We start from the raw sequence: 23,928 nt of genomic DNA, 5'->3' as shown, positions 1-23,928 counted from the left end.
TAGTGGTTTGTGTTGTGGTTTATGCAGCCCTTTGAGACACTAGTGATTTAGGGCTATATTAGTAAAAAATGATTGATATTTCTGTGTAGTGGTTTGTTGGATTGATTAAAAAAAAAAAATCAATTTAAAAAAAAAAAAGAGAATCGATTCTGAATCGCACAACGTATTTGAATCGATTTTTTCCCACACCCCTAAAAGCTAATTTACTGAATAGCACGAGTCCATCCATCCATCCATTTTCTACCGCTTATTCCCTTTCGGGGTCGCGGGGGGTGCTGGCGCCTATCTCAGCTACAATTGGGCGGAAGGCAGGGTACACCCTGGACAAGTCGCCACCTCATCGCAGGGCCAACACAGATAGACAGACAACATTCACACTCACATTCACACACTAGGGCCAATTTAGTGTTGCCAATCAACCTATCCCCAGGTGCATGTCTTTGGAAGTGGGAGGAAGCCGGAGTACCCGGAGGGAACCCACGCATTCACGGGGAGAACATGCAAACTCCACACAGAAAGATCCCGAGCTTGGATTTGAACCCAGGACTGCAGGAACTTTGTATTGTGAGGCAGACGCACTAACCCCTCTGCCACCGAGTATGAGTCTACAAACAAAAAAACACATTTTTCTATTCATAAAAAAATCATACTAGAAAAGACAGAATGCCATGTGTTTGATTTTTATTGTTGCTTTTCAAAGTGGATATTGTTGCAGAAGACTAGGAGAGTTATTGCGATGGCTGTAACCATGGATACCGAGTCCCAACCATAGCCGTGTTTAAAATGACTCACTTCACAGTCAACCATTATTTACAACACACTGACCACTAAACACACCATTGTTGCTAAAGACATGGTAGGAGCAAAATAAGCTGGGACAAGAGCCTGCCTTCTCTCCATGATTCTCCCAGGCCTCCCAGCAATCACCCCTTCAGGGACAACAGCTGGCAGTTCGCCCTGGGTTTTTGTCCCAGACACGCTACGCCTCGCCGGCCTCAGCCCTCCCCCACGGGGGACAACTGTCGGCCAATCAGAGTTTGGCCCCGGCATGGCCGCACAGGCCAGACAGGGCGGTGTCCTCGGTGTGTGTGTGAGCCCACGCAGAGACAGTAGAGGACGAGAAGCTCACGTGAGACTTTTTTCTCTCACTTTTAAACCCGCCACTACTCAATCCACCAAACCAAACACTTTTTTTTATATTGCACATGTTTGTTTGTCAACAAATAATGACAAAGGTGAAGTACTGACCACTTGGCAAAAGATAGAAAATGTCTTATATCAGGTGTCCACAGAAAAATGTCCCACATTGAATGTTACTGAAAGCCTTCCCGAGTCACTGGCAGCTTAATTGGGGCAGAATATTCTTTTAAGCATCCCTGCCTCAAAAACGTCTTCACACTTTGTTATTAGTGGGATGCTATTTTAAAGGGGAACATTATCAGCAGACCTATGTAAGCGTCAATATATACCTTGATGGTGCAGAAAAAAGACCATATATTTTTTTAACCGATTTCCGAACTCTAAATGGGTGAATTTTGGCGAATTAAACGCCTTTCTGTTTATCGCGCTGGAGGCTATGACGTCAGAATGTGACGTCACCGAGGTAACACACCCACCATTTTCATTTTCAACAAATTACAAACACCGGGTCTCAGCTGTGTTATTTTCCGTTTTTTTTTTACTATTTTTTGGAACCTTGGAGACATCATGCCTCGACGGTGTGTTGTCGGACGGTGTAACAACACTAACAGGGAGGGATTCAAGTTGCACCACTGGCCCGAAGATGCCAAAGTGTCTCCCGCCAGACCCCCATTGAATGTGCCAGAGTATAGATAGCCTTTCTGAGAGACGCACTGGAGGCCAGCCTGGTTTCTTGAAGAGCAGCTATGTTGACATCAAGCCTGGCAAGCTCGTTATCTATGGCGTCGTCCACTTCACGAAGGTCATCAGAGATTCCTGTGCACAATGTTCGCACATTCCAGCTTGCTAAGTTGAAGAGCTGGAGTCCTCTTTCTTTTCTTGTTTTGTTTGTCTGGTACCAGTGTTAATTTTGACAGCAGAATTTGATTTAGTTTTAGTCATAGTCTTTTGACATAAAATGTAATTTAGTTTTAGTCATAATTTAGTTATTTAAATTGTTTTAGTTTTAGTCTAGTTTTAGTTGATGAAATATCATAAGATTATAGTCGACGAAAACTACAGTAGATTTAGTCGACTAAAGGGTGATATGAAAACTCATCTGTATACTCTAGCCTTAAAACCTTAAAACTCATCTGTATACTCTAGCCTTTGAATAGACCTCCTTTTTAGACCAGTTGATCTGCCGCTTCTTTTCTCTCTCCTATGTCCCCCCCTCCCTTGTGGAGGGGGTCCGGTCCGATGACCATGGATGAAGTACTGGCTGTCCAGAGTCGAGACCCAGGATGGACCGCTCGTCGGGACCCAGGATGGACCGCTCGCCTGTATCGGTTGGGGACATCTCTACGCTGCTGATCCGCTTGAGATGGTTTCCTGTGGACGGGACTCTCGCTGCTGTCTTGGATCCGCTTGAACTGAACTCTCGCGGCTGTGTTGGAGCCACTATGGATTGAACTTTCACAGTATCATGTTAGACCCGCTCGACATCCATTGCTTTCGGTCCCCTAGAGGGGGGGGGGGGTTGCCCACATCTAGGGTCCTCTCCAAGGTTTCTCATAGTCAGCATTGTCACTGGCGTCCCACTGGATGTGAATTCTCCCTGCCCACTGGGTGTGAGTTTTCCTTGCCCTTTTGTGGGTTCTTCCCAGGATGTTGTAGTCGTAATGATTTGTGCAGTCCTTTGAGACATTTGTGATTTGGGGCTATATAAATAAACATTGATTGATTGATTGTGAGGGCCAAAGTGCGCCTTCAGCCCCGTAAAATTCACCGCCCCAAGGCAAAGAGTCGTGCCTGCATTGACACATCAAAGATTTCATGCAAGGTGGATGATTATGTATCAACCCTGAACCAAGCTCTTCAAAACCTGCCGGAGCATAATGCTACAGCAGAATGGAACGCCATGAAAGAAGCAATTTACAATACAGCTATTTCCACTTTTGGGAAGAAGGAAAGAACTAGTCACGACTGGTTTAATGCCTATCTACCAAACATGGAACCAGAAATTGAGGCCAAACGCAAAGCATGTTTGGCATACAAGAGGTGTCCAAATGCTCAGTCACTTGCAACACTCAAGAGTACTCGTTGTTCCACACAGCACGTTGCCAGACAGTGTGCAAACAACTATTGGCAGCAGCTCTGCGAAGATATCCAGATGAGTGCTGAATCTGGTAACATCCCTGGCATTTTTTTTTTTTCCAAGATGGCGCTGCTGTAGTGGCTGCTGTAGGCAGGAGCTCTGTGCTCCTGTATCATCATTTTGTGTTTCCCTCTTGTTTTCATGTCTTATTACATTTTTTTGCATTTTGGTCCGGGACCCTTTGGGACTGTGTGACAAGGGGTGGCACTTTCGTGACCTCTGTGGTGCTTTTTTTTGTGGACTTCTGGATCTGCCTCCCGGGAGCCTTTTGGCCATGGAGACCAGCTGCTGGGTGTCTTCCACACCAGAGTCTGTTTGGAGGGACTGGAGGAGGGGACAGGACTGCGGAGTTTGGAGGGACTGGAGGAGGTGCGGATGAGGGGACAGGACTGCGGAGCTAGCACTGAGCTACTGGGACGGAGAGGCTTCGCGGTGTCTCGACTGGGTGAGCAGGTGTCGGACACCTCAGTCACCTTGGACGTATCCTGGCTCATCCATGCGGACTGGACACTGGCCGAGAGTGGAGTCGGCTGTCTTGGTTGCTTAGTTGGGTCTGCTTCTGTCTCTGGCCATGCTCCCTCCACCCCAGCAGACGATGGCGTGGAACACCGCAGAGGCCACCACAGTGGATATGTTTCTTTTACTTTTTATTCATAGCTGTATGTAGAAGTGTCTGCTTGTATCTGCTGCTTTAATGTCTTTAATGTCCTCTGTGTTCTTTGATGTTTGATGTTTCCCTCTTACACACATGGAAGAGGGATGTGTACTATGGCTATGAGTTGCTGTTTTTACCTTGGCCTCAGGCTGCACCCCCTCTCCAGGGCCCAGGCTAAGACCGATTTTTTTAATTTAATTTTAATCTTCTATTCCCCCCCCCCCTTGTTTACCTGTATGTCATCTTTTTTGTAAGGGGCGCTGGAAGCCGGCAGACCCGTCAGCGATCCTGTTCTGTCTCCCTGTAATGTTTGTCTGATCTTGAATGGGATTGTGCTGAAAATTTTAATTTTCCTGAAGGAACTCTCCTGACGGAATAAATAAAGTACTATCTATCTAATCTAATCTAATGTACAACGGTATCAAGAAAGCAGTAGGACCTGCTGTAAAACGGACTACTCCAATTAAATCTCGGATAGAGGAGAAGATTGCCAATCATGAAGAACAGATGGTCAGATTGGTCCAGCACTACTCAGAACTATACAGCCGTGAATCAACTGTCTCTGATGCTGCTCTAAATTATACGAAGGAGCTACCAATCATGAATGAACTCTATGAAGTAGCTACAATGGTAGAGCTTGAAAAAGCTATTGATTCACTTCCATCTGACAAAGCACCAGGTAACGATAACATCACACCTGAAGCTATCAAGCAAGGGAAGCCTGGCCTACTTCAACCGCTATACGAATTACTGTGTCTTTGCTGGGAAGAAGGAGTACCTCAGGACATGCGTGATGCCACTATTGTCACACTTTATAAGAATAAAGGGGACCGCAGTGAATGCAATAGCTATAGAGCAGGGGTCACCAACCATTTTGAAACCAAGAGCTACTTCCTGGGTACTGATTAATGCTAAGAGCTACCAGTTTGATACACACTTAAATAAATTGCCAGAAATAGCCAATTTTCTCAATTTACCTTTAATAAATAAATCTATATAGCGGTATGTATAAAAAACTGGGTATTTCGTTATTCCGTCGTACCTTTTTTTTTCCTTTTACGGAAGTTTTTTTGTAGAGAATAAAGGATGAAAAAAACACGTAATTGAACGGTTTAAAAAAGGAGAAAACAGGAAAAAAATGACAATTTAATTTTGAAATATAGTTTATCTTCAATTTCGACTGTTTAAAATTCAAAATTCAACCGAAAAAAAAAAGAAAAAATAGCTCATTCGAATCTTTTTGAAAAAAAAAAAAAATAAAGAATTAGTAATTTTTCCTGATAAAGATTAATTTTACAATTTTGATGACATGTTTTAAATAGGTTAAAATCCAATCTGCATGTTGTTAGAATATATAACAAATTGGACCAAGCTATATTTCTAACAAAGACAAATCATTATTTCTTCTAGATTTTCCAGAACAAAAATTTTAAAAGAAATTCAAAAGACTTTGAAATAAGATTTAAATTTGATTCTACAGATTTTCTAGATTTGCCAGAATATTTTTTTTGAATTTTAATCATAATAAGAAATATTTAACAAATATTCTTCGTCGAAAAAACAGAAGCTAAAAAGAAGAATTAAATACAAATGTATTTATTATTCTTTACAATAAAAAAATACTTGAACATTGATTTAAATTGTCAGGAAAGAAGAGGAAAGAATTTAAAAGGTAAAAAGGCATATGTGTTTAAAAATCCTAATATTTTTATGGTTGTATTTTTTCTCTAAAATTGTATTTCTGAATGTTATAAGAAGCAAAGTAAAAAAATAAATGAATTTATTTAAAGAAGTGAAGACCAAGTCTTCAAAATATTTTCTTGGATTTTCAAATTCTCTTTAGTTTTGTTTCTCTTAGGATTAAAAATGTCGAGCTAAGCGAGACCAGCTTGCTAGTAAATAAATTAAATTTAAAAAATAGAAACAGCTCACTGGTGAGTGCTGCTATTTGAGCTATTTTTAGAACAGGCCAGCGGGCGACTCATCTGGTCCTTACGGGCCAGATGGTGACCCCTGCTATAGAGGAATTTCTCTCTTTTACATCCTTGGAAAGGTCTATGTACAAATAATCCTAAAAAGGCTACAGATACTTGCAGATCGTATCCATCCTGAATCCCAATGTGGTTTCAGGGCTGGAAGATCGACGACTGACATGATATTTTCAGTCAGGCAGATTCAAGAGAAGAGTAGAGAAAAAGGTCAACCTCTTTACATGATGTTCATATATATATATATATATATATATATATATATATATATATATATATATATATATATATATATATATATATATATATATATAAAATCATTTTACAGTTTACCACAGTGACACACATCTAACACTTTATTCTCAGCGAAAAAAACGGTGCATGGATCAATGGTGTATTATTCTTATATACAGTAATCAATCAATCAATCAATCAATGTTTATTTATATAGCCCCAAATCACAAATGTCTCAAAGGACTGCACAAATCATTACGACTACAACATCCTCGGAAGAACCCACAAAAGGGCAAGGAAAATCACACCCAGTGGGCAGGGAGAATTCACATCCAGTGGGACGCCAGTGACAATGCTGACTATGAGAAACCTTGGAGAGGACCTCAGATGTGGGCAACCCCCCCCCTCTAGGGGACCGAAAGCAATGGATGTCGAGCGGGTCTAACATGATACTGTGAAAGTTCAATCCATAGTGGCTCCAACACAGCCGCGAGAGTTCAGTTCAAGCGGATCCAAGACAGCAGCCAGAGTCCCGTCCACAGGAAACCATCTCAAGCGGAGGCGGATCAGCAGCGTAGAGATGTCCCCAACCGATACAGGCGAGCGGTCCTACTGAAAGCCACTACTAGCGACCACGCAGTCTGATAGTTTATATATCAATGATGAAATATTAACATTGCAACACATGCCAATATGGCCTTGTGTGAGATACATACCATGTTTAATGTGTGCCATGTTTTCTGAGTTTTTTTTTCTTGGACTCAGTCTGGACCCCTCCTGAGGGGGTAGGGAACCTATGTCTCTAGAGCCAGATGTGGCTCTTTTGATGACTGCATCTGGCTCTCGGATAAATCTGAGCTGACATTGCTTAACACGATAAGTCACGAATAATTCCACTTGTAATCGCAGTGTTAAAAATAACATTCAAAATATAAAACATTCTCATGCATTTTTATGTTCAAGAAGTTGCGTTAATGGTAAGAAGTAATTCATTTATTATTGGTTAGTGATGGGCTTGCCCTCCTGGGGGTTCTTCAGACCACCAAGCACCGACATGAGAGCCTGTTTTAGGGTTAAAATATTGTTGTTTTTTTTCAATTAGTCTTTCAGTTGCTTTCCAGCAATTGTCTTTTTCTCTTTCGTCCTCATTCGCCCTCTGGCTCCAGCCCCAACCCTGTCTCTCCTCCTGGCTGCTGCTTATAACAGAGCGACAGGTGATTAGCTAACAAGGCCCAGGTGGGCCATCTACGCACCTGTCGCTGATTTCGAGGCCGGTCCGGGCAACATCCTGCTTTGCTGCAGGCCCGCAGACCACGCCCCCTCCACAGTTAACTTCAGAATAACAATGTTATCACAAAGAATAAGAGACCTATTATACTCTGGAAATGTTGGTCTTACTTAAAAATGCACGCGTATAGTTGTGTTCAGTGTTAAAAAAAATATTACATGGCTCTTAGGGAAATACATTTTAAAATATTTGGCTTCTTGGCTCTCAGACAAAAAGGTTCCCGACCCCTGGTCTAGCCTTAGACTGATATTTTTTTTTACTCCCCCCCCCTCTCCCAATGTCAACCTTTTCTCACCTTTTTCAGGAGTGCCATAAGTGGCTGATCCGTGCCGAAAATGACATTTTGTCGTACTTGTGGAATGACAATAAAAATCTATCCTAAACTATCCTATCCTTTTAGTTTACTAAATTGCAATATTAAATTTCGCACGAATTATCCTGCTGAAAACACGGCGGTATGATGACGCGTGCGCGTGACGTCACGGATTGTAGCGGACATTTTGTTCCAGCCCGATCCCAGCTATAAGTCATCTGCTTTAATCGCATGATTACACAGTATTCTGGACATCTGTGTTGCTGAATCTTTTGCAATGTGTTTAATTAATAATGGAGACATCAAAGAAGAAAGATGTAGGTGGGTAGCGGTGTATTGCGGCTGCCTTTAGCAACACAAACACAGCCGGTGTTTCCTTGTGTACGTTCCCGAAGGTGAAGCTTTACTATGGAACAGAGCGGTCAAGCAAATATTGTTCTCTACCACATGTCAACCGGCAGGTTTCGGTGAGAAAATTGTGGTAATTAGTCGGCTCCTACCGTAGGCTTAAAAATTATGATACTTTATCATCAAATTGGTTATTAACTATTGTGGCTTCACTTTTGATCATACATCTTTATTGTTATTTTATTTGTCCACTGATTGGGTGGGAGAAATGCCTCAAAATGCACAGTATTCTCCACAGGCTTTTGTTACGTATATATTTAGTTGACTCATTTTACAACATTACCAACATGGTGCGGTTCTGGTATATATCAAAAGTACATTATGGTTATATGGGGTTGTTTGACTGGTGCCAGGCTTTCATTTCTGATGTTTCTTTAACCCATGCAGGCAAATCTGTCCCAAAAGTAAAAACATTGGGAACAGTGGAGCCTAAAAAGGCCAATGAAGGAATGAAAGAACATTCTTACACAACTGAAACCTCAAAACAAACTTAAAGGAGGCACAAAATGTTCACTTTATTCTCTCCACGTTTGCCAAGTTCCACATTGCTGTTCAGCATCAGGATCAGCAGCGTGCATGTCCTGGGGTGGATAAAATGTGAAGTGTGTGCAAGCAGCAGCTCCAACCTCTGTTTTCTCTTTCTCAAATTGTGCTGGTTGGCCTCCAACTAAAGCACATGCACGCCCATTTTCACTCCCTCCACCTCCATTTCCACCATTGCCAATGTCAGGACTCTGAGAGGTCAGAACATGGCCACAAAATATCTAACAAATGGGGCAAAATATTCAGAGTGACAAATAGATAATGTCAGGAGGTCTTCCGATGGCTTTTAGCTCATCACTGAACCCGTTTACCTTTGCTTCCCACTGAAATGTCTTAATGAAATTAAACAATGGATGTCCGCTAACTTTTTGCAACTCAAAGCCAAAAAAAACGGAAATGCTGATTATCGGTCCTGCTAGACACCGACCTCTATTTAATGATACAACTTTAACATTTGACAACCAAACAATTAAACAAGGCGACACGGTAAAGAATCTGGGTATTATCTTTGACCCAACTCTCTCCTTTGAGTCACACATTAAAAGTGTTACTAAAACGGCCTTCTTTCATCTCCGTAATATCGCTAAAATTCGCTCCATTTTGTCCACTAAAGACGCCGAGATCATTATCCATGCGTTTGTTACGTCTCGTCTCGATTACTGTAACGTATTATTTTCGGGTCTCCCCATGTCTAGCATTAAAAGATTACAGTTTGTACAAAACGCGGCTGCTAGACTTTTGACAAGAACAAGAAAGTTTGATCACATTATGCCTGTACTGGCTCACCTGCACTGGCTTCCTGTGCACTTAAGATGTGACTTTAAGGTTTTACTACTTACGTATAAAATACTACACGGACTAGCTCCAGCCTATCTTGCCGATTGTATTGTACCATATGTCCCGGCAAGAAATCTGCGTTCGAAAGACTCCGGCTTATTAGTGATTCCTAGAGCCCCAAAAAAAGTCTGCGGGCTATAGAGCGTTTTCCGTTCGGGCTCCAGTACTCTGGAATGCCCTCCTGGTAACAGTTCGAGATGCCACCTCAGTAGAAGCATTTAAGTCTCACCTTAAAACTTATCGGTATACTCTAGCCTTTAAATAGACCTCCTTTTTAGACCAGTTGATCTGCCGCTTCTTTTCTTTCTCCTATGTCCCCCCCCTCCCTTGTGGAGGGGGTCCGGTCCGATGACCACGGATGAAGTACTGGCTGTCCAGAGTCGAGACCCGGGGTGGACCGCTCGCCTGTGTATCGGTTGGGGACATCTCTACGCTGCTGATCCGCCTCCGCTTGAGATGGTTTCCTGTGGACGGGACTCTCGCTGCTGTCTTGGATTCGCTTTGAACTGAACTCTCGCGGCTGTGTTGGAGCCACTATGGATTGAACTTTCACAGTATCATGTTAGACCCGCTCGACATCCATTGCTTTCGGTCCCCTAGAGTGGGGGGGGTTGCCCACATCTGAGGTCCTCTCCAAGGTTTCTCATAGTCAGCATTGTCACTGGCGTCCCACTGGATGTGAATTCTCCCTGCCCACTGGGTGTGAGTTTTCCTTGCCCTTTTGTGGGTTCTTCCGAGGATGTTGTAGTCGTAATGATTTGTGCAGTCCTTTGAGACATTTGTGATTTGGGGCTATATAAATAAACATTGATTGATTGATTGATGGTTAACACACGCTAATTATTTAGCATCTGGTGACGTTTTTTTAGCCTTTTCCGTTGCTGATCACTCTCGCTTTTTCCACCGCCGACACTAAACACGGTGTTGAACATTTCATTCCCATAGTGGGCCCGGTAGTTTTTGCCCGCATACGCCGTCTTGATTGCTAAAAGAGAGTTCGCTAATATGGAGCGTTTAGGCATCGTGAGGCGTTTTAATAGCCCAGGGGTCGGCAATCCGCGGCTCTCTGACCACTCTGATGTGGCTCAGCCGTACACTATGTGTGTAATGAATTGATATAATATGTAAGTTTCACGTTCTGAATATAATTACTGAAATAAATCAACTTTTTCATGATATTCTAATAATATGAACAGCACCTGTATATGAAATACTTGGTAAATTCTAGCTGTAAATATACTCCTCCCCTCTAAACCACGCCCCCACCCCACCTCCGACCACGCCCCCCCCCACCTCCCGAAATCGGAGGTCTCAAGGTTGGCAAGTATGCATATAGTCCAAAAAAAAAAAATCATACATTTACTCAGGTGAAGTCTCCTAAATAATTCATAATATATGTCATTTAGCAACTGCAATAAAACAGCCATTGCAAACTGTTTTTATTTAAGACAATTACTGGACATTACTCAGTATTCTAAAACAATAGGTGTAATTATCCTTGTGTTTTTCAACCACTGTAACGCGGCTTACTAGTGTACCCTGAGATACAGTCTGGTGTGCCGTGGGAGTTTATCTAATTTGATCTGTTTGGGTTAAGAATATTTTTTGCAAACCAGTAGTTATAGTCTGCAAATATGTGTTGTTGTTGAGTGTCTGTGCTGTCTAGAGCTCGGCAGAATAACCGTGTAATACTCTTACATGTCAGTAGGTGGCAGCCAGTAGCTAATTGCTTTGTAGATGTCGGAAACAGCGGGGGGCAGCGTGGATCATATTATGATTTAGATTTTGGAGTCTTTTTGTATTGTCTGTTGGTTTTGGACTCCTTCGGTTCCTGTTTGTGCACCTCTCAGTTGGTTTCCATAGTTATTCATTATTTTCACCTGCCGCCTGTTCCGGACGTGCACATGTTTTGTGATTACTGTCATTATTTATCAATCAATCAATCAATGTTTACTTATATAGCCCTAAATCACTAGTGTCTCAAAGGGCTGCACAAACCACTACGACATCCTCGGTAGGCCCACATAAGGGCAAGGAAAACTCACACCCAGTGGGACGTCGGTGACAATGATGACTATGAGAACCTTGGAGAGGAGGAAAGCAATGGATGTCGAGCGGGTCTAACATGATACTGTGAAAGTTCAATCCATAATGGATCCAACACAGTCGCGAGAGTCCAGTCCAAAGCAGATCCAACACAGCAGCGAGAGTCCCGTTCACAGCGGAGCCAGCAGGAAACCACCCCAAGCGGAGGCGGATCAGCAGCGCAGAGATGTCCCCAGCCGATACACAGGCAAGCAGTACATGGCCACCGGATCGGACCGGACCCCCTCCACAAAGGAGAGTGGGACATAGAAGAAAAAGAAAAGAAACGGCAGATCAACTGGTCTAAAAAGGGAGTCTATTTAAGCCTGTCTTCCCCAGTCAGTCAGTCTTGCTTCCTAATTTGTTTTCATACAAAAAGTAACGACTTCTGTTTTCCTGCTCGCTACCTGCTAGCTTCCACGCTAGGCCCGTTTGTTTTCTAGCTCCCATGCTAGCTCTTTTATTTTTGTCAAAGTCTGATTTATTTCTTAATAAATAATTTTTCCTACCTGCACGTTGTGTCCGAAGCCCGTCTGCATCCCTGGGAGAACAAATCCGCATCACGATGCGACCAGGTCGTTACACAAAAGGTGAGGGCCCCTGAGAAAAGACATTTAAAATTAGGGAAGGCTATGCAGAACCAAACTAAAACCGAACTGGCTACAAAGTAAACAGAAACAGAATGCTGGACGACAGCAAAGACGTCGTCCACAATGTGCATTCGTACATGACACGAATATCAACAGTGTCCCCACAAAAAAGGATAAAAACAACTGAAAAATTCTTGATTGCTAAAACAAAGTAGATGCAGGAAATATCGCTCAAGAGAAGACATGAAACTGCTACTGGAAAATACCAAAAAACAAGAGAAAAAGCCACCAAAATAGGAGCGCAAGACAAGAATTAAAACACTATACACAGGAAAACAGCAAAAAACTCCATGTAAGTCACGTTGTGATGCAATAGGTCGTGAGAGTACACCTACTTTGAGACAAGAGCTATATTGATGCATGCTTGGTTATGGTTTATATTCATATCCAACAGTCAACTAGTCAGGTTGAGTTGGTGACGAACCTCAAAATGCAGAGAAGGCGGCATGCATTTTGCAGGTAAACATGATTTAATTAAGATACTAGAACAAGAACAAACAAAAGGCGCGCACAAGGCGGATAACAAACTTGGCTATGAACAAACAAACTGGAAGCAGGGAACAAAAGACAGTAAGCGACAAACAGCTACCGAATATAGTTTACAGCTACGCTGCAATGACACGACCAGTAGGAACGACAAGTGAATTGTGAATTATATTTATATAGCGCTTTTCTCAAGTGACTCAAAGCGCTTCACATAGTGACACCCAATATCTAAGTTACATCTAAACCAGTGTGGGTGGCACTGGGAGCAGGTGGGTAAAGTGTCTTGCCCAAGGACACAACGGCAGTAACTAGGATGGCACAAGCGGGAATCGAACCTGCAACCCTCAAGTTGCTGGCACGGCCACTCTACCAACCGAGCTATGCCGCCCCGGTAGACATGACATTGACACGACGATAATCCAGCACTGACTGGAGGAGAAAACAGGTCAAAATAAGAGCGGGCTGATTGACACCAGGTGTGGCCAGGTGCCAATCAGCCGCAGCTGAGGGGATACAGCACTCAGGGAGACAAACAGGAAACTGAACCAAAATAAGAGTGCTGGCAGGAACTAAAGACAGGAAAAACTAAAACACAACCAAACTGTCAGGGGCAAGCCTGACACAACTGAGTTCCGTGGTTTAATGATCTCTGCTGGTGATGTGCCTCAGAATTTTGGCTCCAAAAAGGTTGAAAAAAATTGTTGAAGGCTATTTGGAGACACTACTTACAGAGTTTTACCATTTGAAATACACTACATTTGACATTTTACCAGAAACAATAAGTATATTTACACAAACTATTGGTATCGGATCGGTATGGCAGTGTGGAAGTCTTCTTCTTCCTCTTTAGTGTTCGTCGGACCAACGTGACCACAACACCTCGAAACGTGGGTTTTACAAGAGAGTTGTTGTTTTTTCGTTGTCGCCGTCAAAGTCATTTTTTGCCTTTCAGCAGTCAGGCTCCTTCTGTTCCGCTCTCGTTGCTTTTCAGCTCCGTTTGGTCTCTCCTTCTCCCACTATCTCCCCTGCTCATGGTCCACGGCGCTGTCAGCTGCTTCATGGCCGGCCCCCTGCACACACCCCGCCCGCAGGTAACGCGCGGACCACGCCCCTCTCCACAGTTAGATACCAGCCTGATTTTTACTCGGAATTGGATCAGAAAGAAAATCAGTAGTATTGCACATCACGGGTCGCGGAAAGTGCCTCAAAAACCGCGCTGCAGCCAAAATGCTTGCACTATAGCTAAAAATAGCATTGTAAAGGAGTCTTTGTTGAAGTTTTTGGTCCAGAGAAAAATACAGAATCACACGCTTCAGCTTAATTTGAAGTGTTGTCGGTGACGATAGTAAACAAAAGCATCAATATATTGGTCGTAAATGCCATCCATCCATTTTCTACCCGTTATTCCCTTTGAGATCGCGTGGACATCGGGGGCGGTACCTCTGGATTGGCAGACCGGGGTGGTGGTTCCTCTCTTTAAGAAGGGGGACCGGAGGGTGTGTTCCAACTATCGTGGGATTACACTCCTCAGCCTTCCCGGTAAGGTTTATTCAGGTGTACTGGAGAGGAGGCTACGCCGGTTAGTCGAACCTCGGATTCAGGAGGAACAGTGTGGTTTTCGTCCTGGTCGTGGAACTGTGGACCAGCTCTATACTCTCGGCAGGGTTCTTGAGGGTGCATGGGAGTTTGCCCAACCAGTCTACATGTGCTTTGTGGACTTGGAGAAGGCATTGGACCGTGTCCCTCGGGAAGTCCTGTGGGGAGTGCTCAGAGAGTATGGGGTACCGGACTGTCTTATTGTGGCGGTCCGCTCCCTGTATGATCAGTGCCAGAGCTTGGTCCGTAAGTCGAACACGTTTCCAGTGAGGGTTGGACTCCGCCAAGGCTGTCCTTTGTCACCGATTCTGTTCATAACTTTTATGGACAGAATTTCTAGGCGTAGTTAAGGCGTTGAGGGGTTCCAGTTTGGTGACCGCAGGATTAGGTCTCTGCTTTTTGCAGATGATGTGGTCCTGATGGCTTCATCTGACCGGGATCTTCAGCTCTCACTGGATTGGTTTGCAGCCGAGTGTGAAGCGACCGGAATGAGAATCAGCACCTCCAAGTCCGAGTCCATGGTTCTCGCCCGGAAAAGGGTGGAGTGCCATCTACGGGTTGGGGAGGAGACCCTGACCCAAGTGGAGGAGTTCAAGTACCTAGGAGTCTTGTTCACGAGTCAGGGAAGAGTGGATCGTGAGATCGACAGGCGGATCGGTGCGGCGTCTTCAGTAATGCGGACGTTGTACCGATCCGTTGTGGTGAAGAAGGAGCTGAGCCGGAAGGAAACGCTCTCAATTTACCGGTCGATCTACGTTCCCATCCTCACCTATGGTCATGAGCTTTGGGTCCTGACCGAAAGGATAAGATCTCGGGTACAAGCGGCCGAAATGAGTTTCCTCCGCCGTGTGGCGGGGCTCTCCCTTAGAGATAGGGTGAGAAGCTCTGCCATCCGGGAGGAACTCAAAGTAAAGCCGCTGCTCCTTCACATCGAGAGGAGCCAGATGAGGTCAGGATGCCACCCGAACACCTCCCTAGGGAGGTGTTTAGGGCACGTCCAGCTGGTAGGAGGCCACGGGGAAGACCCAGGACACGTTGGGAAGACTATGTCTCCCGGCTGGCCTGGGAACGCCTCGGGATCCCCCGGGAAGAGCTAGACGAAGTGGCTGAGGAGAGGGAAGTCTGGGTTTCCCTGCTTAGGCTGTTGCCCCTGCGACCCGACCTCGGATAAGTGGAAGAAGATGGATGGGATGGATGGTCGCGGGGGGGCGCTGGTGCCTATTTAAGCTACAATCAGGCGGAAGGCGGGGTACACCCCGGACAAGTCACTACCTCATCGCAGTGGTCGTAAATGACCACGCCATTATGTAATGATTTTTTTAATCAATAATTTAAATGAAAAATCAATGGTTTCTCCATAGCAACAAAGAAATAGACAGCGTCACCCTCTGGCACGTCCATGTGAGTTAATGTCTGCATTTTTGACCTTCACCTGTTGTTCATTCAGACATGGCACATGACACATGGTGGCATGAGTCATCGATGAGGAAGTTCCGCTGTACAGACATAACAGTGATAAAACCAGCATCATTCATCAGCTTGTTAGTGCGTCGCTCAACTGACATATTTTATAGAGAGTGTTTTTTCCGAGGAGAAAAAAGCCTGGCTGGACTCCTAAAGGCCTACTGAAATGAGATGTTCTTATTTAAACGGGGATAGCAGGTCCATTCTATGTGTCATACTTGATCATTTCGCGATATTGCCATATTTTTGCTGAAAGGATTTAGTAGAGAACATACACGATAAAGTTCGCAACTTTTGGTCGCTAATAAAAAAGCCTTGCCTGTACCGGAAGTAGCAGACGATGTGCTCGTGACGTCACGGGTTGTGGAGCTCCTCACATCTGAACATTGTTTACAATCATGGCCACCAGCAGCGAGAGCGATTCGGACCAAGAAAGCGACGATTTGCCCATTAATTTGAGCGAGGATGAAAGATTCGTGGATGAGGAAAGTGAGAGTGAAGGACTAGAAGAAAAAAAAAAAAAAGACGAGGGCAGTGGGAGCGATTCAGATAGGGAAGATTCTGTGAGAGGCGCCGTGGCAGCTGTGGGGTTGACAGGCCCAACAGCAACTAGGGATAGAGCCATACCGCTGCGGATATTGATGCTGTAGTAGCACACGACATAGATCGCCTTCAGAATACAGAATGGTAAAATGTTTTTTTATTAATACACATAATACACTGTACTTTGTGTGTGTGGTCCAATCCAACCGTGTTCGCTTGACATCTCTGTTCCATAGTAAAGCTAGACTGTCATCTTTCGGGAATGTAAACAATGAAACACCGGCTGTGTTTGTGTGGCTAAAGCCGGCCGCAATACACCGCTTCCCACCTACAGCTTTCTTCTTTGATGTCTCCATTGTTCATTGAACAAATTGCGTCACGCGCACGCCGAGACGTTTCAGCAGGATATTTCGGCGCGAAATTTAAAATTGCAATTAAGTAAACTAAAAAGGCCGTATTGGCATGTGTTGCAATGTTAATATTTCATCATTGATATATAAACTATCAGACTGTGTGGTCGGTAGTAGTGGCTTTCAGTAGGCCTTTAACATTGCCACTTGTACCACAAATGTTGACTTCTTAAAAGTTAAAGTCCTACTGAAATGAGATTTTCTTATTTAAACGGGGATAGCAGGTCCATTCTATGTCTCATACTTGATCATTTCGCGATATTGCCATATTTTTGCTGAAAGGATTTAGTAGAGAACATCCACGATAAAGTTCCCAACTTTTGGTCGCTAATAAAAAAGCCTTGCCTGTACCGGAAGTGAAGTGAATTATATTTATATAGCGCTTTTTCTCTAATGACTCAAAGCGCATTACATAGTGAAACCTGATATCTAATTTTTACATTTAAACCAGTGTGGGTGGCACTGGGAGCAGGTGGGTAAAGTGTCTTGCCCAAGGACACAACGGCAGTGACTAGGATGGCGGAAGCGGGAATCGAACCTGCAACCCTCAAATTGCTGACACGGCCGCTCTACCAACCGAGCGATGACGTCACCCGTGTGAGGGCTCCTCACATTGTTTATAATGAGAGCCTCCAACAGAAAGAGCTATTATTATTATTATTATTATTATTATTATAAGGGCGGCATAGCTCGGTTGGTAGAGCGGCCGTGCCAGCAACTTGAGGGTTGCAGGTTCGATTCCCGCTTCCGCCATACTAGTCACTGCCGTTGTGTCCTTGGGCAAGACACTTTACCCACCTGCTCCCAGTGCCACCCACACTGGTTTAAATGTAACTTAGGTATTGGGTTTCACTATGTAAAGCGCTTTGAGTCACTAGAGAAAAGCGCTATATAAATATAATTCACTTCACACACTATTCGGACCGAAGAAACAACAATTTCTCCATTTTTGGAGCAAGGATGAAAGATTTGTGGCTGAGGATATTGATAGTGAAGGACTAGGAAAAAAAAAAATAATAATAAAATAAAATACAAAGCGACGGCTCCGGGCGGCGGCAGTGTGAGCGTTTCAGATGTAATTAGACACATTTACTAGGATAATTCTGGAAGATCCCTTATCTGCTTATTGTTTTAATAGTGTTTTAGTGAGATTGTAAAGACATACCTCGAGGTCGGATGGCTGCGGTGAACACGCCTGTGTCTCAACGAGAGAAAACGAGGAGCCAAGCTCACAGCTGCCTTTTTTGACAGCTACTGCAGGAGGACGAATAATCCACCGATGTCTCCGGTAAGATATATATCACAATGTTCCCATCCAAAAACATGCTGGTTGACGCTAGAGAAACATGTTATACTGTGTAATTATGCGATTAAATCGGACGACTTGTAGCCGTGAGTGGTGCTGGGATAAAATGTCCGCTCCAACCAATAACGTCACAAGCACGCGTCAACATAAGTGTCATCATTCCGGGAAATTTAAAATTGCAATTTAGTAAACTAAAAAAGCCGTATTGGCATGTGTTGCAATGTTAATATTTCATCATTGATATATAAACTATCAGACTGCGTGGTCGCTAGTATCAATCAATCAATCAATGTTTATTTATATAGCCCCAAATCACAAATGTCTCAAAGGACTGCACAAATCATTACGACTACAACATCCTCGGAAGAACCCACAAAAGGGCAAGGAAAACTCACAACCTGTGGGCAGGGAGAATTCACATCCAGTGGGACGCCAGTGACAATGCTGACTATGAGAACCTTGGAGAGGACCTCATATGTGGGCAACCTCCCCCCCCCCCCTCTAGGGGACCGAAAGCAATGGATGTCGAGCGGGTCTAACATGATACTGTGAAAGTTCAATCCATAGTGGCTCCAACACAGCCGCGAGAGTTCCGTTCAAGCGGATCCAAGACAGCAGCGAGAGTCCCGTCCACAGGAAACCATCTCAAGCGGAGGCGGATCAGCAGCGTAGAGATGTCCCCAACCGATACAGGCGAGGGGTCCATCCTGGGTCTCGACTCTGGACAGCCAGTACTTTATCCATGGTCATCGGACCGGACCCCCTCCACAAGGGAGGGCGGGACATAGGAGAAAAAAGAAAAGAAGCGGCAGATCAACTGGTCTAAAAAGGAGGTCTATTTAAAGGCTAGAGTATACAGATGAGTTTTGAAGTGAGACTTAAATGCTTCTACTGAGGTGGCATCTCGAACTGTTACCGGGAGGGCATTCCAGAGTACTGGAGCCCGAACGGAAAACGCTCTATAGCCCGCAGACTTTTTTTGGGCTTTAGGAATCACTAATAAGCCGGAGTCCTTTGAACGCAGATTTCTTGCCGGGACATATGGTACAATACAATCGGCAAGATAGGCTGGAGCTAGACCGTGTAGTATTTTATACGTAATTAGTAAAACCTTAAAGTCACATCTTAAGTGCACAGGAAGCCAGTGCAGGTGAGCCAGTATAGGTATATATGTATGTATATATGTATATAAAGGTATATACAGTACAGGCGTAATGTGATCAAACTTTCTTGTTCTTGTCAAAAGTCTAGCAGCCGCATTTTGTACCAACTGTAATCTTTTAATGCTAGACATGGGGAGACCAGAAAATAATACGTTACAGTAATCGAGACGAGACGTAACAAACGCATGGATAATGATCTCAGCGTCTTTAGTGGACAGAATGGAGCAAATTTTAGCGATATTACGGAGATGAAATAAGGCCGTTTTAGTAACGCTTTTAATGTGTGACTCAAAGGAGAGAGTTAGGTCGAAGATAATACCCAGATTTTTTACCGAGTCACCTTGTTTTATTATTGGGTTGTCAAATGTTAAAGTTGTATTATTAAATAGAGGTCGGTGTCTAGCAGGACCGATAATCAGCATTTCCGTTTTTTTGCCGTTAAGTTGCAAAAAGTTAGCGGACATCCATTGTTTAATTTCATTAAGACACGCTTCCAACTGACTACAGTCCGGCGTGTTGGTCAGCTTTAGGGGCATGTAGAGTTGGTTTCAGTAGGCCTTCAGAGCACCTGTTGCTGATCCGGAGGCATTGTTCTATGAGTAGAATTTGCGTGTCCAGCCTACAGCTATGACATGTTAAAGGAGCACACACACACACACACACACACACACACACTGCCCCAGGCACTCAAATGCAGACATGTCTCAGCACAACAGATGGGATGTATGAGTGTGTGTGGATTTAGCTTGAAGAGTCAAATGTTCCCTTTTATTTTGTCTTTAGCTGGCCGAAAACAATTATGAGATTATATTCCGGAATAAACGTGTATTTAGCCAAAGTACAAATGTGTTTGGGGGAATTTTTCTTGTTGGTGAAGATCCCTTCCAAGTACACAGTCCTGCTGCAGGCTACACACTTGTGACTTGTTGTGTGTGTGCACAAGCAACCTAAGCGAACATTTCAGATAATAATGCATCAGTGTTCAGAATTGGATTTATTTACAAATCATGTGTATTTTATAAATTGTCGTGTTAGGAACAAAATAAGATGTATTAGAACAGGGGTGTCAAACTCAAATACAGAGTGGGCCAAAATTTTAAACGGAACAAAGCCGCGGGCCAAGGTTGAACAAATGAACCTTTTAATAGGGACCCAAACCAGTTTTGCATTGAATATTGAACAAGCAAGGCTTATATAACTTTATAGTGACATGTAAAATCCAGTTTCAAATAATAATAATTAAACAATACCAATGGCATGTCAAATAAAATGTAAATAAAAATTGAGTGCCTCTTTTCTATTTGCAGCCTTCTGAGGTAAATATCAAAATTAATTTTGTCCACGGGCTAATAATAAATTTGAAAATAAAATTACAATAATGAATGAATCAAACATTCAAGCCTTGAAGCAACAAGAAAAAGTGCATGAATAAATTGTTAACTATTGCTCAGTTTGCTACACTGATTTGCTTTAAACAATGAATATGGAACAAACGATAATTATATAACTTAATTGTGCAAAATCGACATTCAAAAAACAAACGGGAAAAAAAAATGGTCAAATAAATACAATTTAAATAAAACATTTAATGCCTCTTTTCTATTTGCAGCCTTCTGAGGTAAATATCAACATTACATTTTTCTACAGGCTAATACATTTTAAAATAAAATAATAATGAGATGGGTGGGGTTGCTGGTGGGGGGCGGGTTTTGGTGGTAGTCAGGGCTGCAAGAGTTTCTGGGTATTTGTTCTGTTTGTGTTGTGTTACGGTGCGGATGTTCTCTCGAAATGTGTTAGTCATTCTTGTATGGTGTGGGTTCACAGTGTGGCGCATATTTGTAACTGTGTTAGAGACGGTGTGGCGCAGTGTGGGAGTGGCCGTGTGCAACCCGAGGGTCCCTGGTTCAAATCCCACCTAGTACCAACCTCGTCACGTCCGTTGTGTGCTGAGCAAGACACTTCACTCTTGCTCCTGATGGGTGCTGGTTGGCGCCTTGCATGGCAGCTCCCTCCATCAGTGTGTGAATGTGTGTGTGAATGGGTAAATGTGGAAGTAGTGTCAAAGCGCTTTGAGTAACTTGAAGGTAGAAAAGCGCTATACAAGTACAACCCATTTATTTATTTTTATTTATTTAAAGTTGTTTATACGGCCACCCTCAGTCTGACCTGTATGGCTGTTGAGCAAGTATGCTTGGCATTCACTTAAGTGTGTGTACAAGTCGCATATATCATGTGACTTGGCCGGCACGCTGTTTGTATATAGTAAAAGCGGACGTGACAACATATTGTAGACAACGCTAAAGGCAGCGCCTTTATAGTACCGGCGGGCCAGCTCTAATGTTAATTTGATATTGCCTCAAGGGCCAAATGGAATTGTACGGTGCGCGGGCCAGAGTTTGACACCCATGTATTAGAGCATTTATGAAAGATAACGTACAGTAGTGTTGTATGATATAAACGATGCAGAGTAATATCTAGAATTGTATAGTAAAAAAAAAAAAGCAATTGTGCCAGTGGGTAGAAGATGTCAGGACTTTGACTTGGATTTGTTTTGCTTCTTCGATGCAGAGGGAATTTGGCACGAGCGAGACGTGAATGTGAGTACATATTGTTCATTTAAACACTATAACTAACAAAAGGCAAAAATCGGCGCGCTCGAGGGCGGAAAACTTGGCTATAAAACAAAACTAGCACAATGGCATGACTAAAGACAAGAAACAAAAACTTGCACTGTGGCATAAACAACAAAAACTTATGTGGTATTGACAGCATAGAAAACAGAATAGCATGGCATGAAGGTAGGAGCAGCATGGGGAGGTGGGCAAGTAGACATAAACAAAGTTCCCAGGCCAAGGAACAGAAAACAAATGACTTAAATAGTGTCTATGATGATGACGAACAGGTGTGGGGCTGAGGGCAGTTGGAAACTAATGAGTAACTATGGCAGGGGTCGGCAACCCGCGGCTCTTTGGCAACTCTGATGCGGCTCAGCTGCACAATCGCCGACCCCCCAGATTGTTGCGGGGAGATTCCGGAATTCAATGCCTCTCCCCAAAGTCTCAAATTTTCACTCGGACTACAACATTGAGGGCGGGCCGTGATGATATTACTCTTAATGTCCTCTTGATCGTCATCACGCCCGCCATTCACTGAATGCTGTTTGCGTGGCGACCGGACACGTGCATTTCGCTGCTTCTATCGGCACATGTATGAGATTGCAAGGCATACTGGGTGACACAGAGTACACTGACGGTTGTGATATAAACAACTTTCACACTCCTACTAATATGCGCCACATTGTGAACCCACACAAAAGAAGAATGACAAACACATTTCGGGAGAAAATCCTCTCAATAAGACAACATAAACGCAACACAACAGTTACCCAGAATCCTTTGCATCCATGACACTTCCTGACTATGTTATACACCCCGCGAACACCAACCCCCCTATCCCCCATCCCTGCGTGGTTGAGGTGGGCGGGGTTTGGTGTATAACAGAGTCCCAAATTTTCATGGATGCAAAGGATTCTGGGTATTTGTTGTGTTGCGTTTATGTTGTGTTACTGTGAGCATTTTCTCCCGAAATGTGTTTGTCATTCTTTGTTTGTGTGGGTTCACAATGTTGTGCATATTAGTAGGAGTGTTAAAGTTGTTTATATCACAACCGTCAGTGTACTCTGTGTCACCCAGTATGCCTTCCAGTCGTGTGCGTGCATCTGCGGAAGTCGTCTCACAACATGTTGTAGAAGGTGTTTAAGGCAATGGCTTCATGACATGCCCTTATTCTTGTCATCTGGGTGACCACCAGCAGATATTGGCGGGAATAGTTGCGGCTCCCATTGTCTTCCTCATTTTGTGAAACGGGTCGAAATGGCTCTCTGAGTGGTAAAGGTTGCCGACCCCTGAACTATGGAAACCAACAAAACCAGGAAGTGGAAAAACGGGAAACAAGAGTCCAAAAACAAAACATAATATGACCAAACATAAACCCAGATTAACTGGCATGACAGAAGAATAGATTTGAATTCCAAGTGCTGTACTAAGGCAGGGGTGTCAAACACATTTTTAACTCAAGGGCCGCATGAAGAAAACCTATTCCCGCGCAGGCCGGATGGATAAAATCATGGCATAATAACTTTAAAATACAACTACAACAACTTCAGATTGTTTTCTTTGTTTTACTTCAGCCCAAAATAGAACAAGCACATTCTGAAAATGTACATATTACAAACCCCGTTTCCATGAGTTGGGAAATTGTGTTAGATGTAAATATAAATGGAATACAATGATTTGCAAATCCTTTTCAATGAATGCACTACAAAGATAAAATATTTGATGTTCTAACTCATAAACTTTTTTTTTTTTTTGTGCAAATAATTAACTTGGAATTTCATGGCTGCAACATGTGACAAAGTAGTTGGGAAAGGGCATGTTCACCACTGTTACATCACCTTTTCTTTTAACAACACTCAATAAACGTTTGGGAACTGAGGAAACTAATTGTTGAAGCTTTGAAAGTGGAATTCTTTCCCAATCTTGTTTTATGTAGAGCTTCAGTCGTTCAACAGTCCTTGGGTCTCTTCTGTCGTATTTTACGCTTCATAATTAATAATACTTTCACAATGCATTAAATAGTGGCACCAAGGCGTCTTCTACCACTTATCCGGCCGTGGGTCTCGG

General features: G+C 43.5%; 1 long non-coding RNA gene across 3 annotated transcripts in view; it reads right to left on the bottom strand.

Moving 5' to 3' along the window:
- Positions 1-23,928, bottom strand: part of LOC133561210 (uncharacterized) — a 149,997-nt gene that overhangs the window by 91,458 nt on the left and 34,611 nt on the right. For all 3 annotated transcript variants that reach the window (XR_009808610.1, XR_009808608.1, XR_009808609.1), the window contains exon 4: positions 12,138-12,228. This is a non-coding gene — a long non-coding RNA (uncharacterized LOC133561210). The remainder of the gene's footprint in view (positions 1-12,137; positions 12,229-23,928) is intronic.

The sequence above is a fragment of the Nerophis ophidion genome, linkage group LG10, assembly GCF_033978795.1.
Source record: "Nerophis ophidion isolate RoL-2023_Sa linkage group LG10, RoL_Noph_v1.0, whole genome shotgun sequence".
In the NCBI taxonomy this organism is placed as follows: domain Eukaryota; kingdom Metazoa; phylum Chordata; class Actinopteri; order Syngnathiformes; family Syngnathidae; genus Nerophis; species Nerophis ophidion.
The sequence above is the reverse complement of the archived record's forward strand: the minus strand, read 5'-3'. Positions and strand labels throughout refer to the sequence as shown.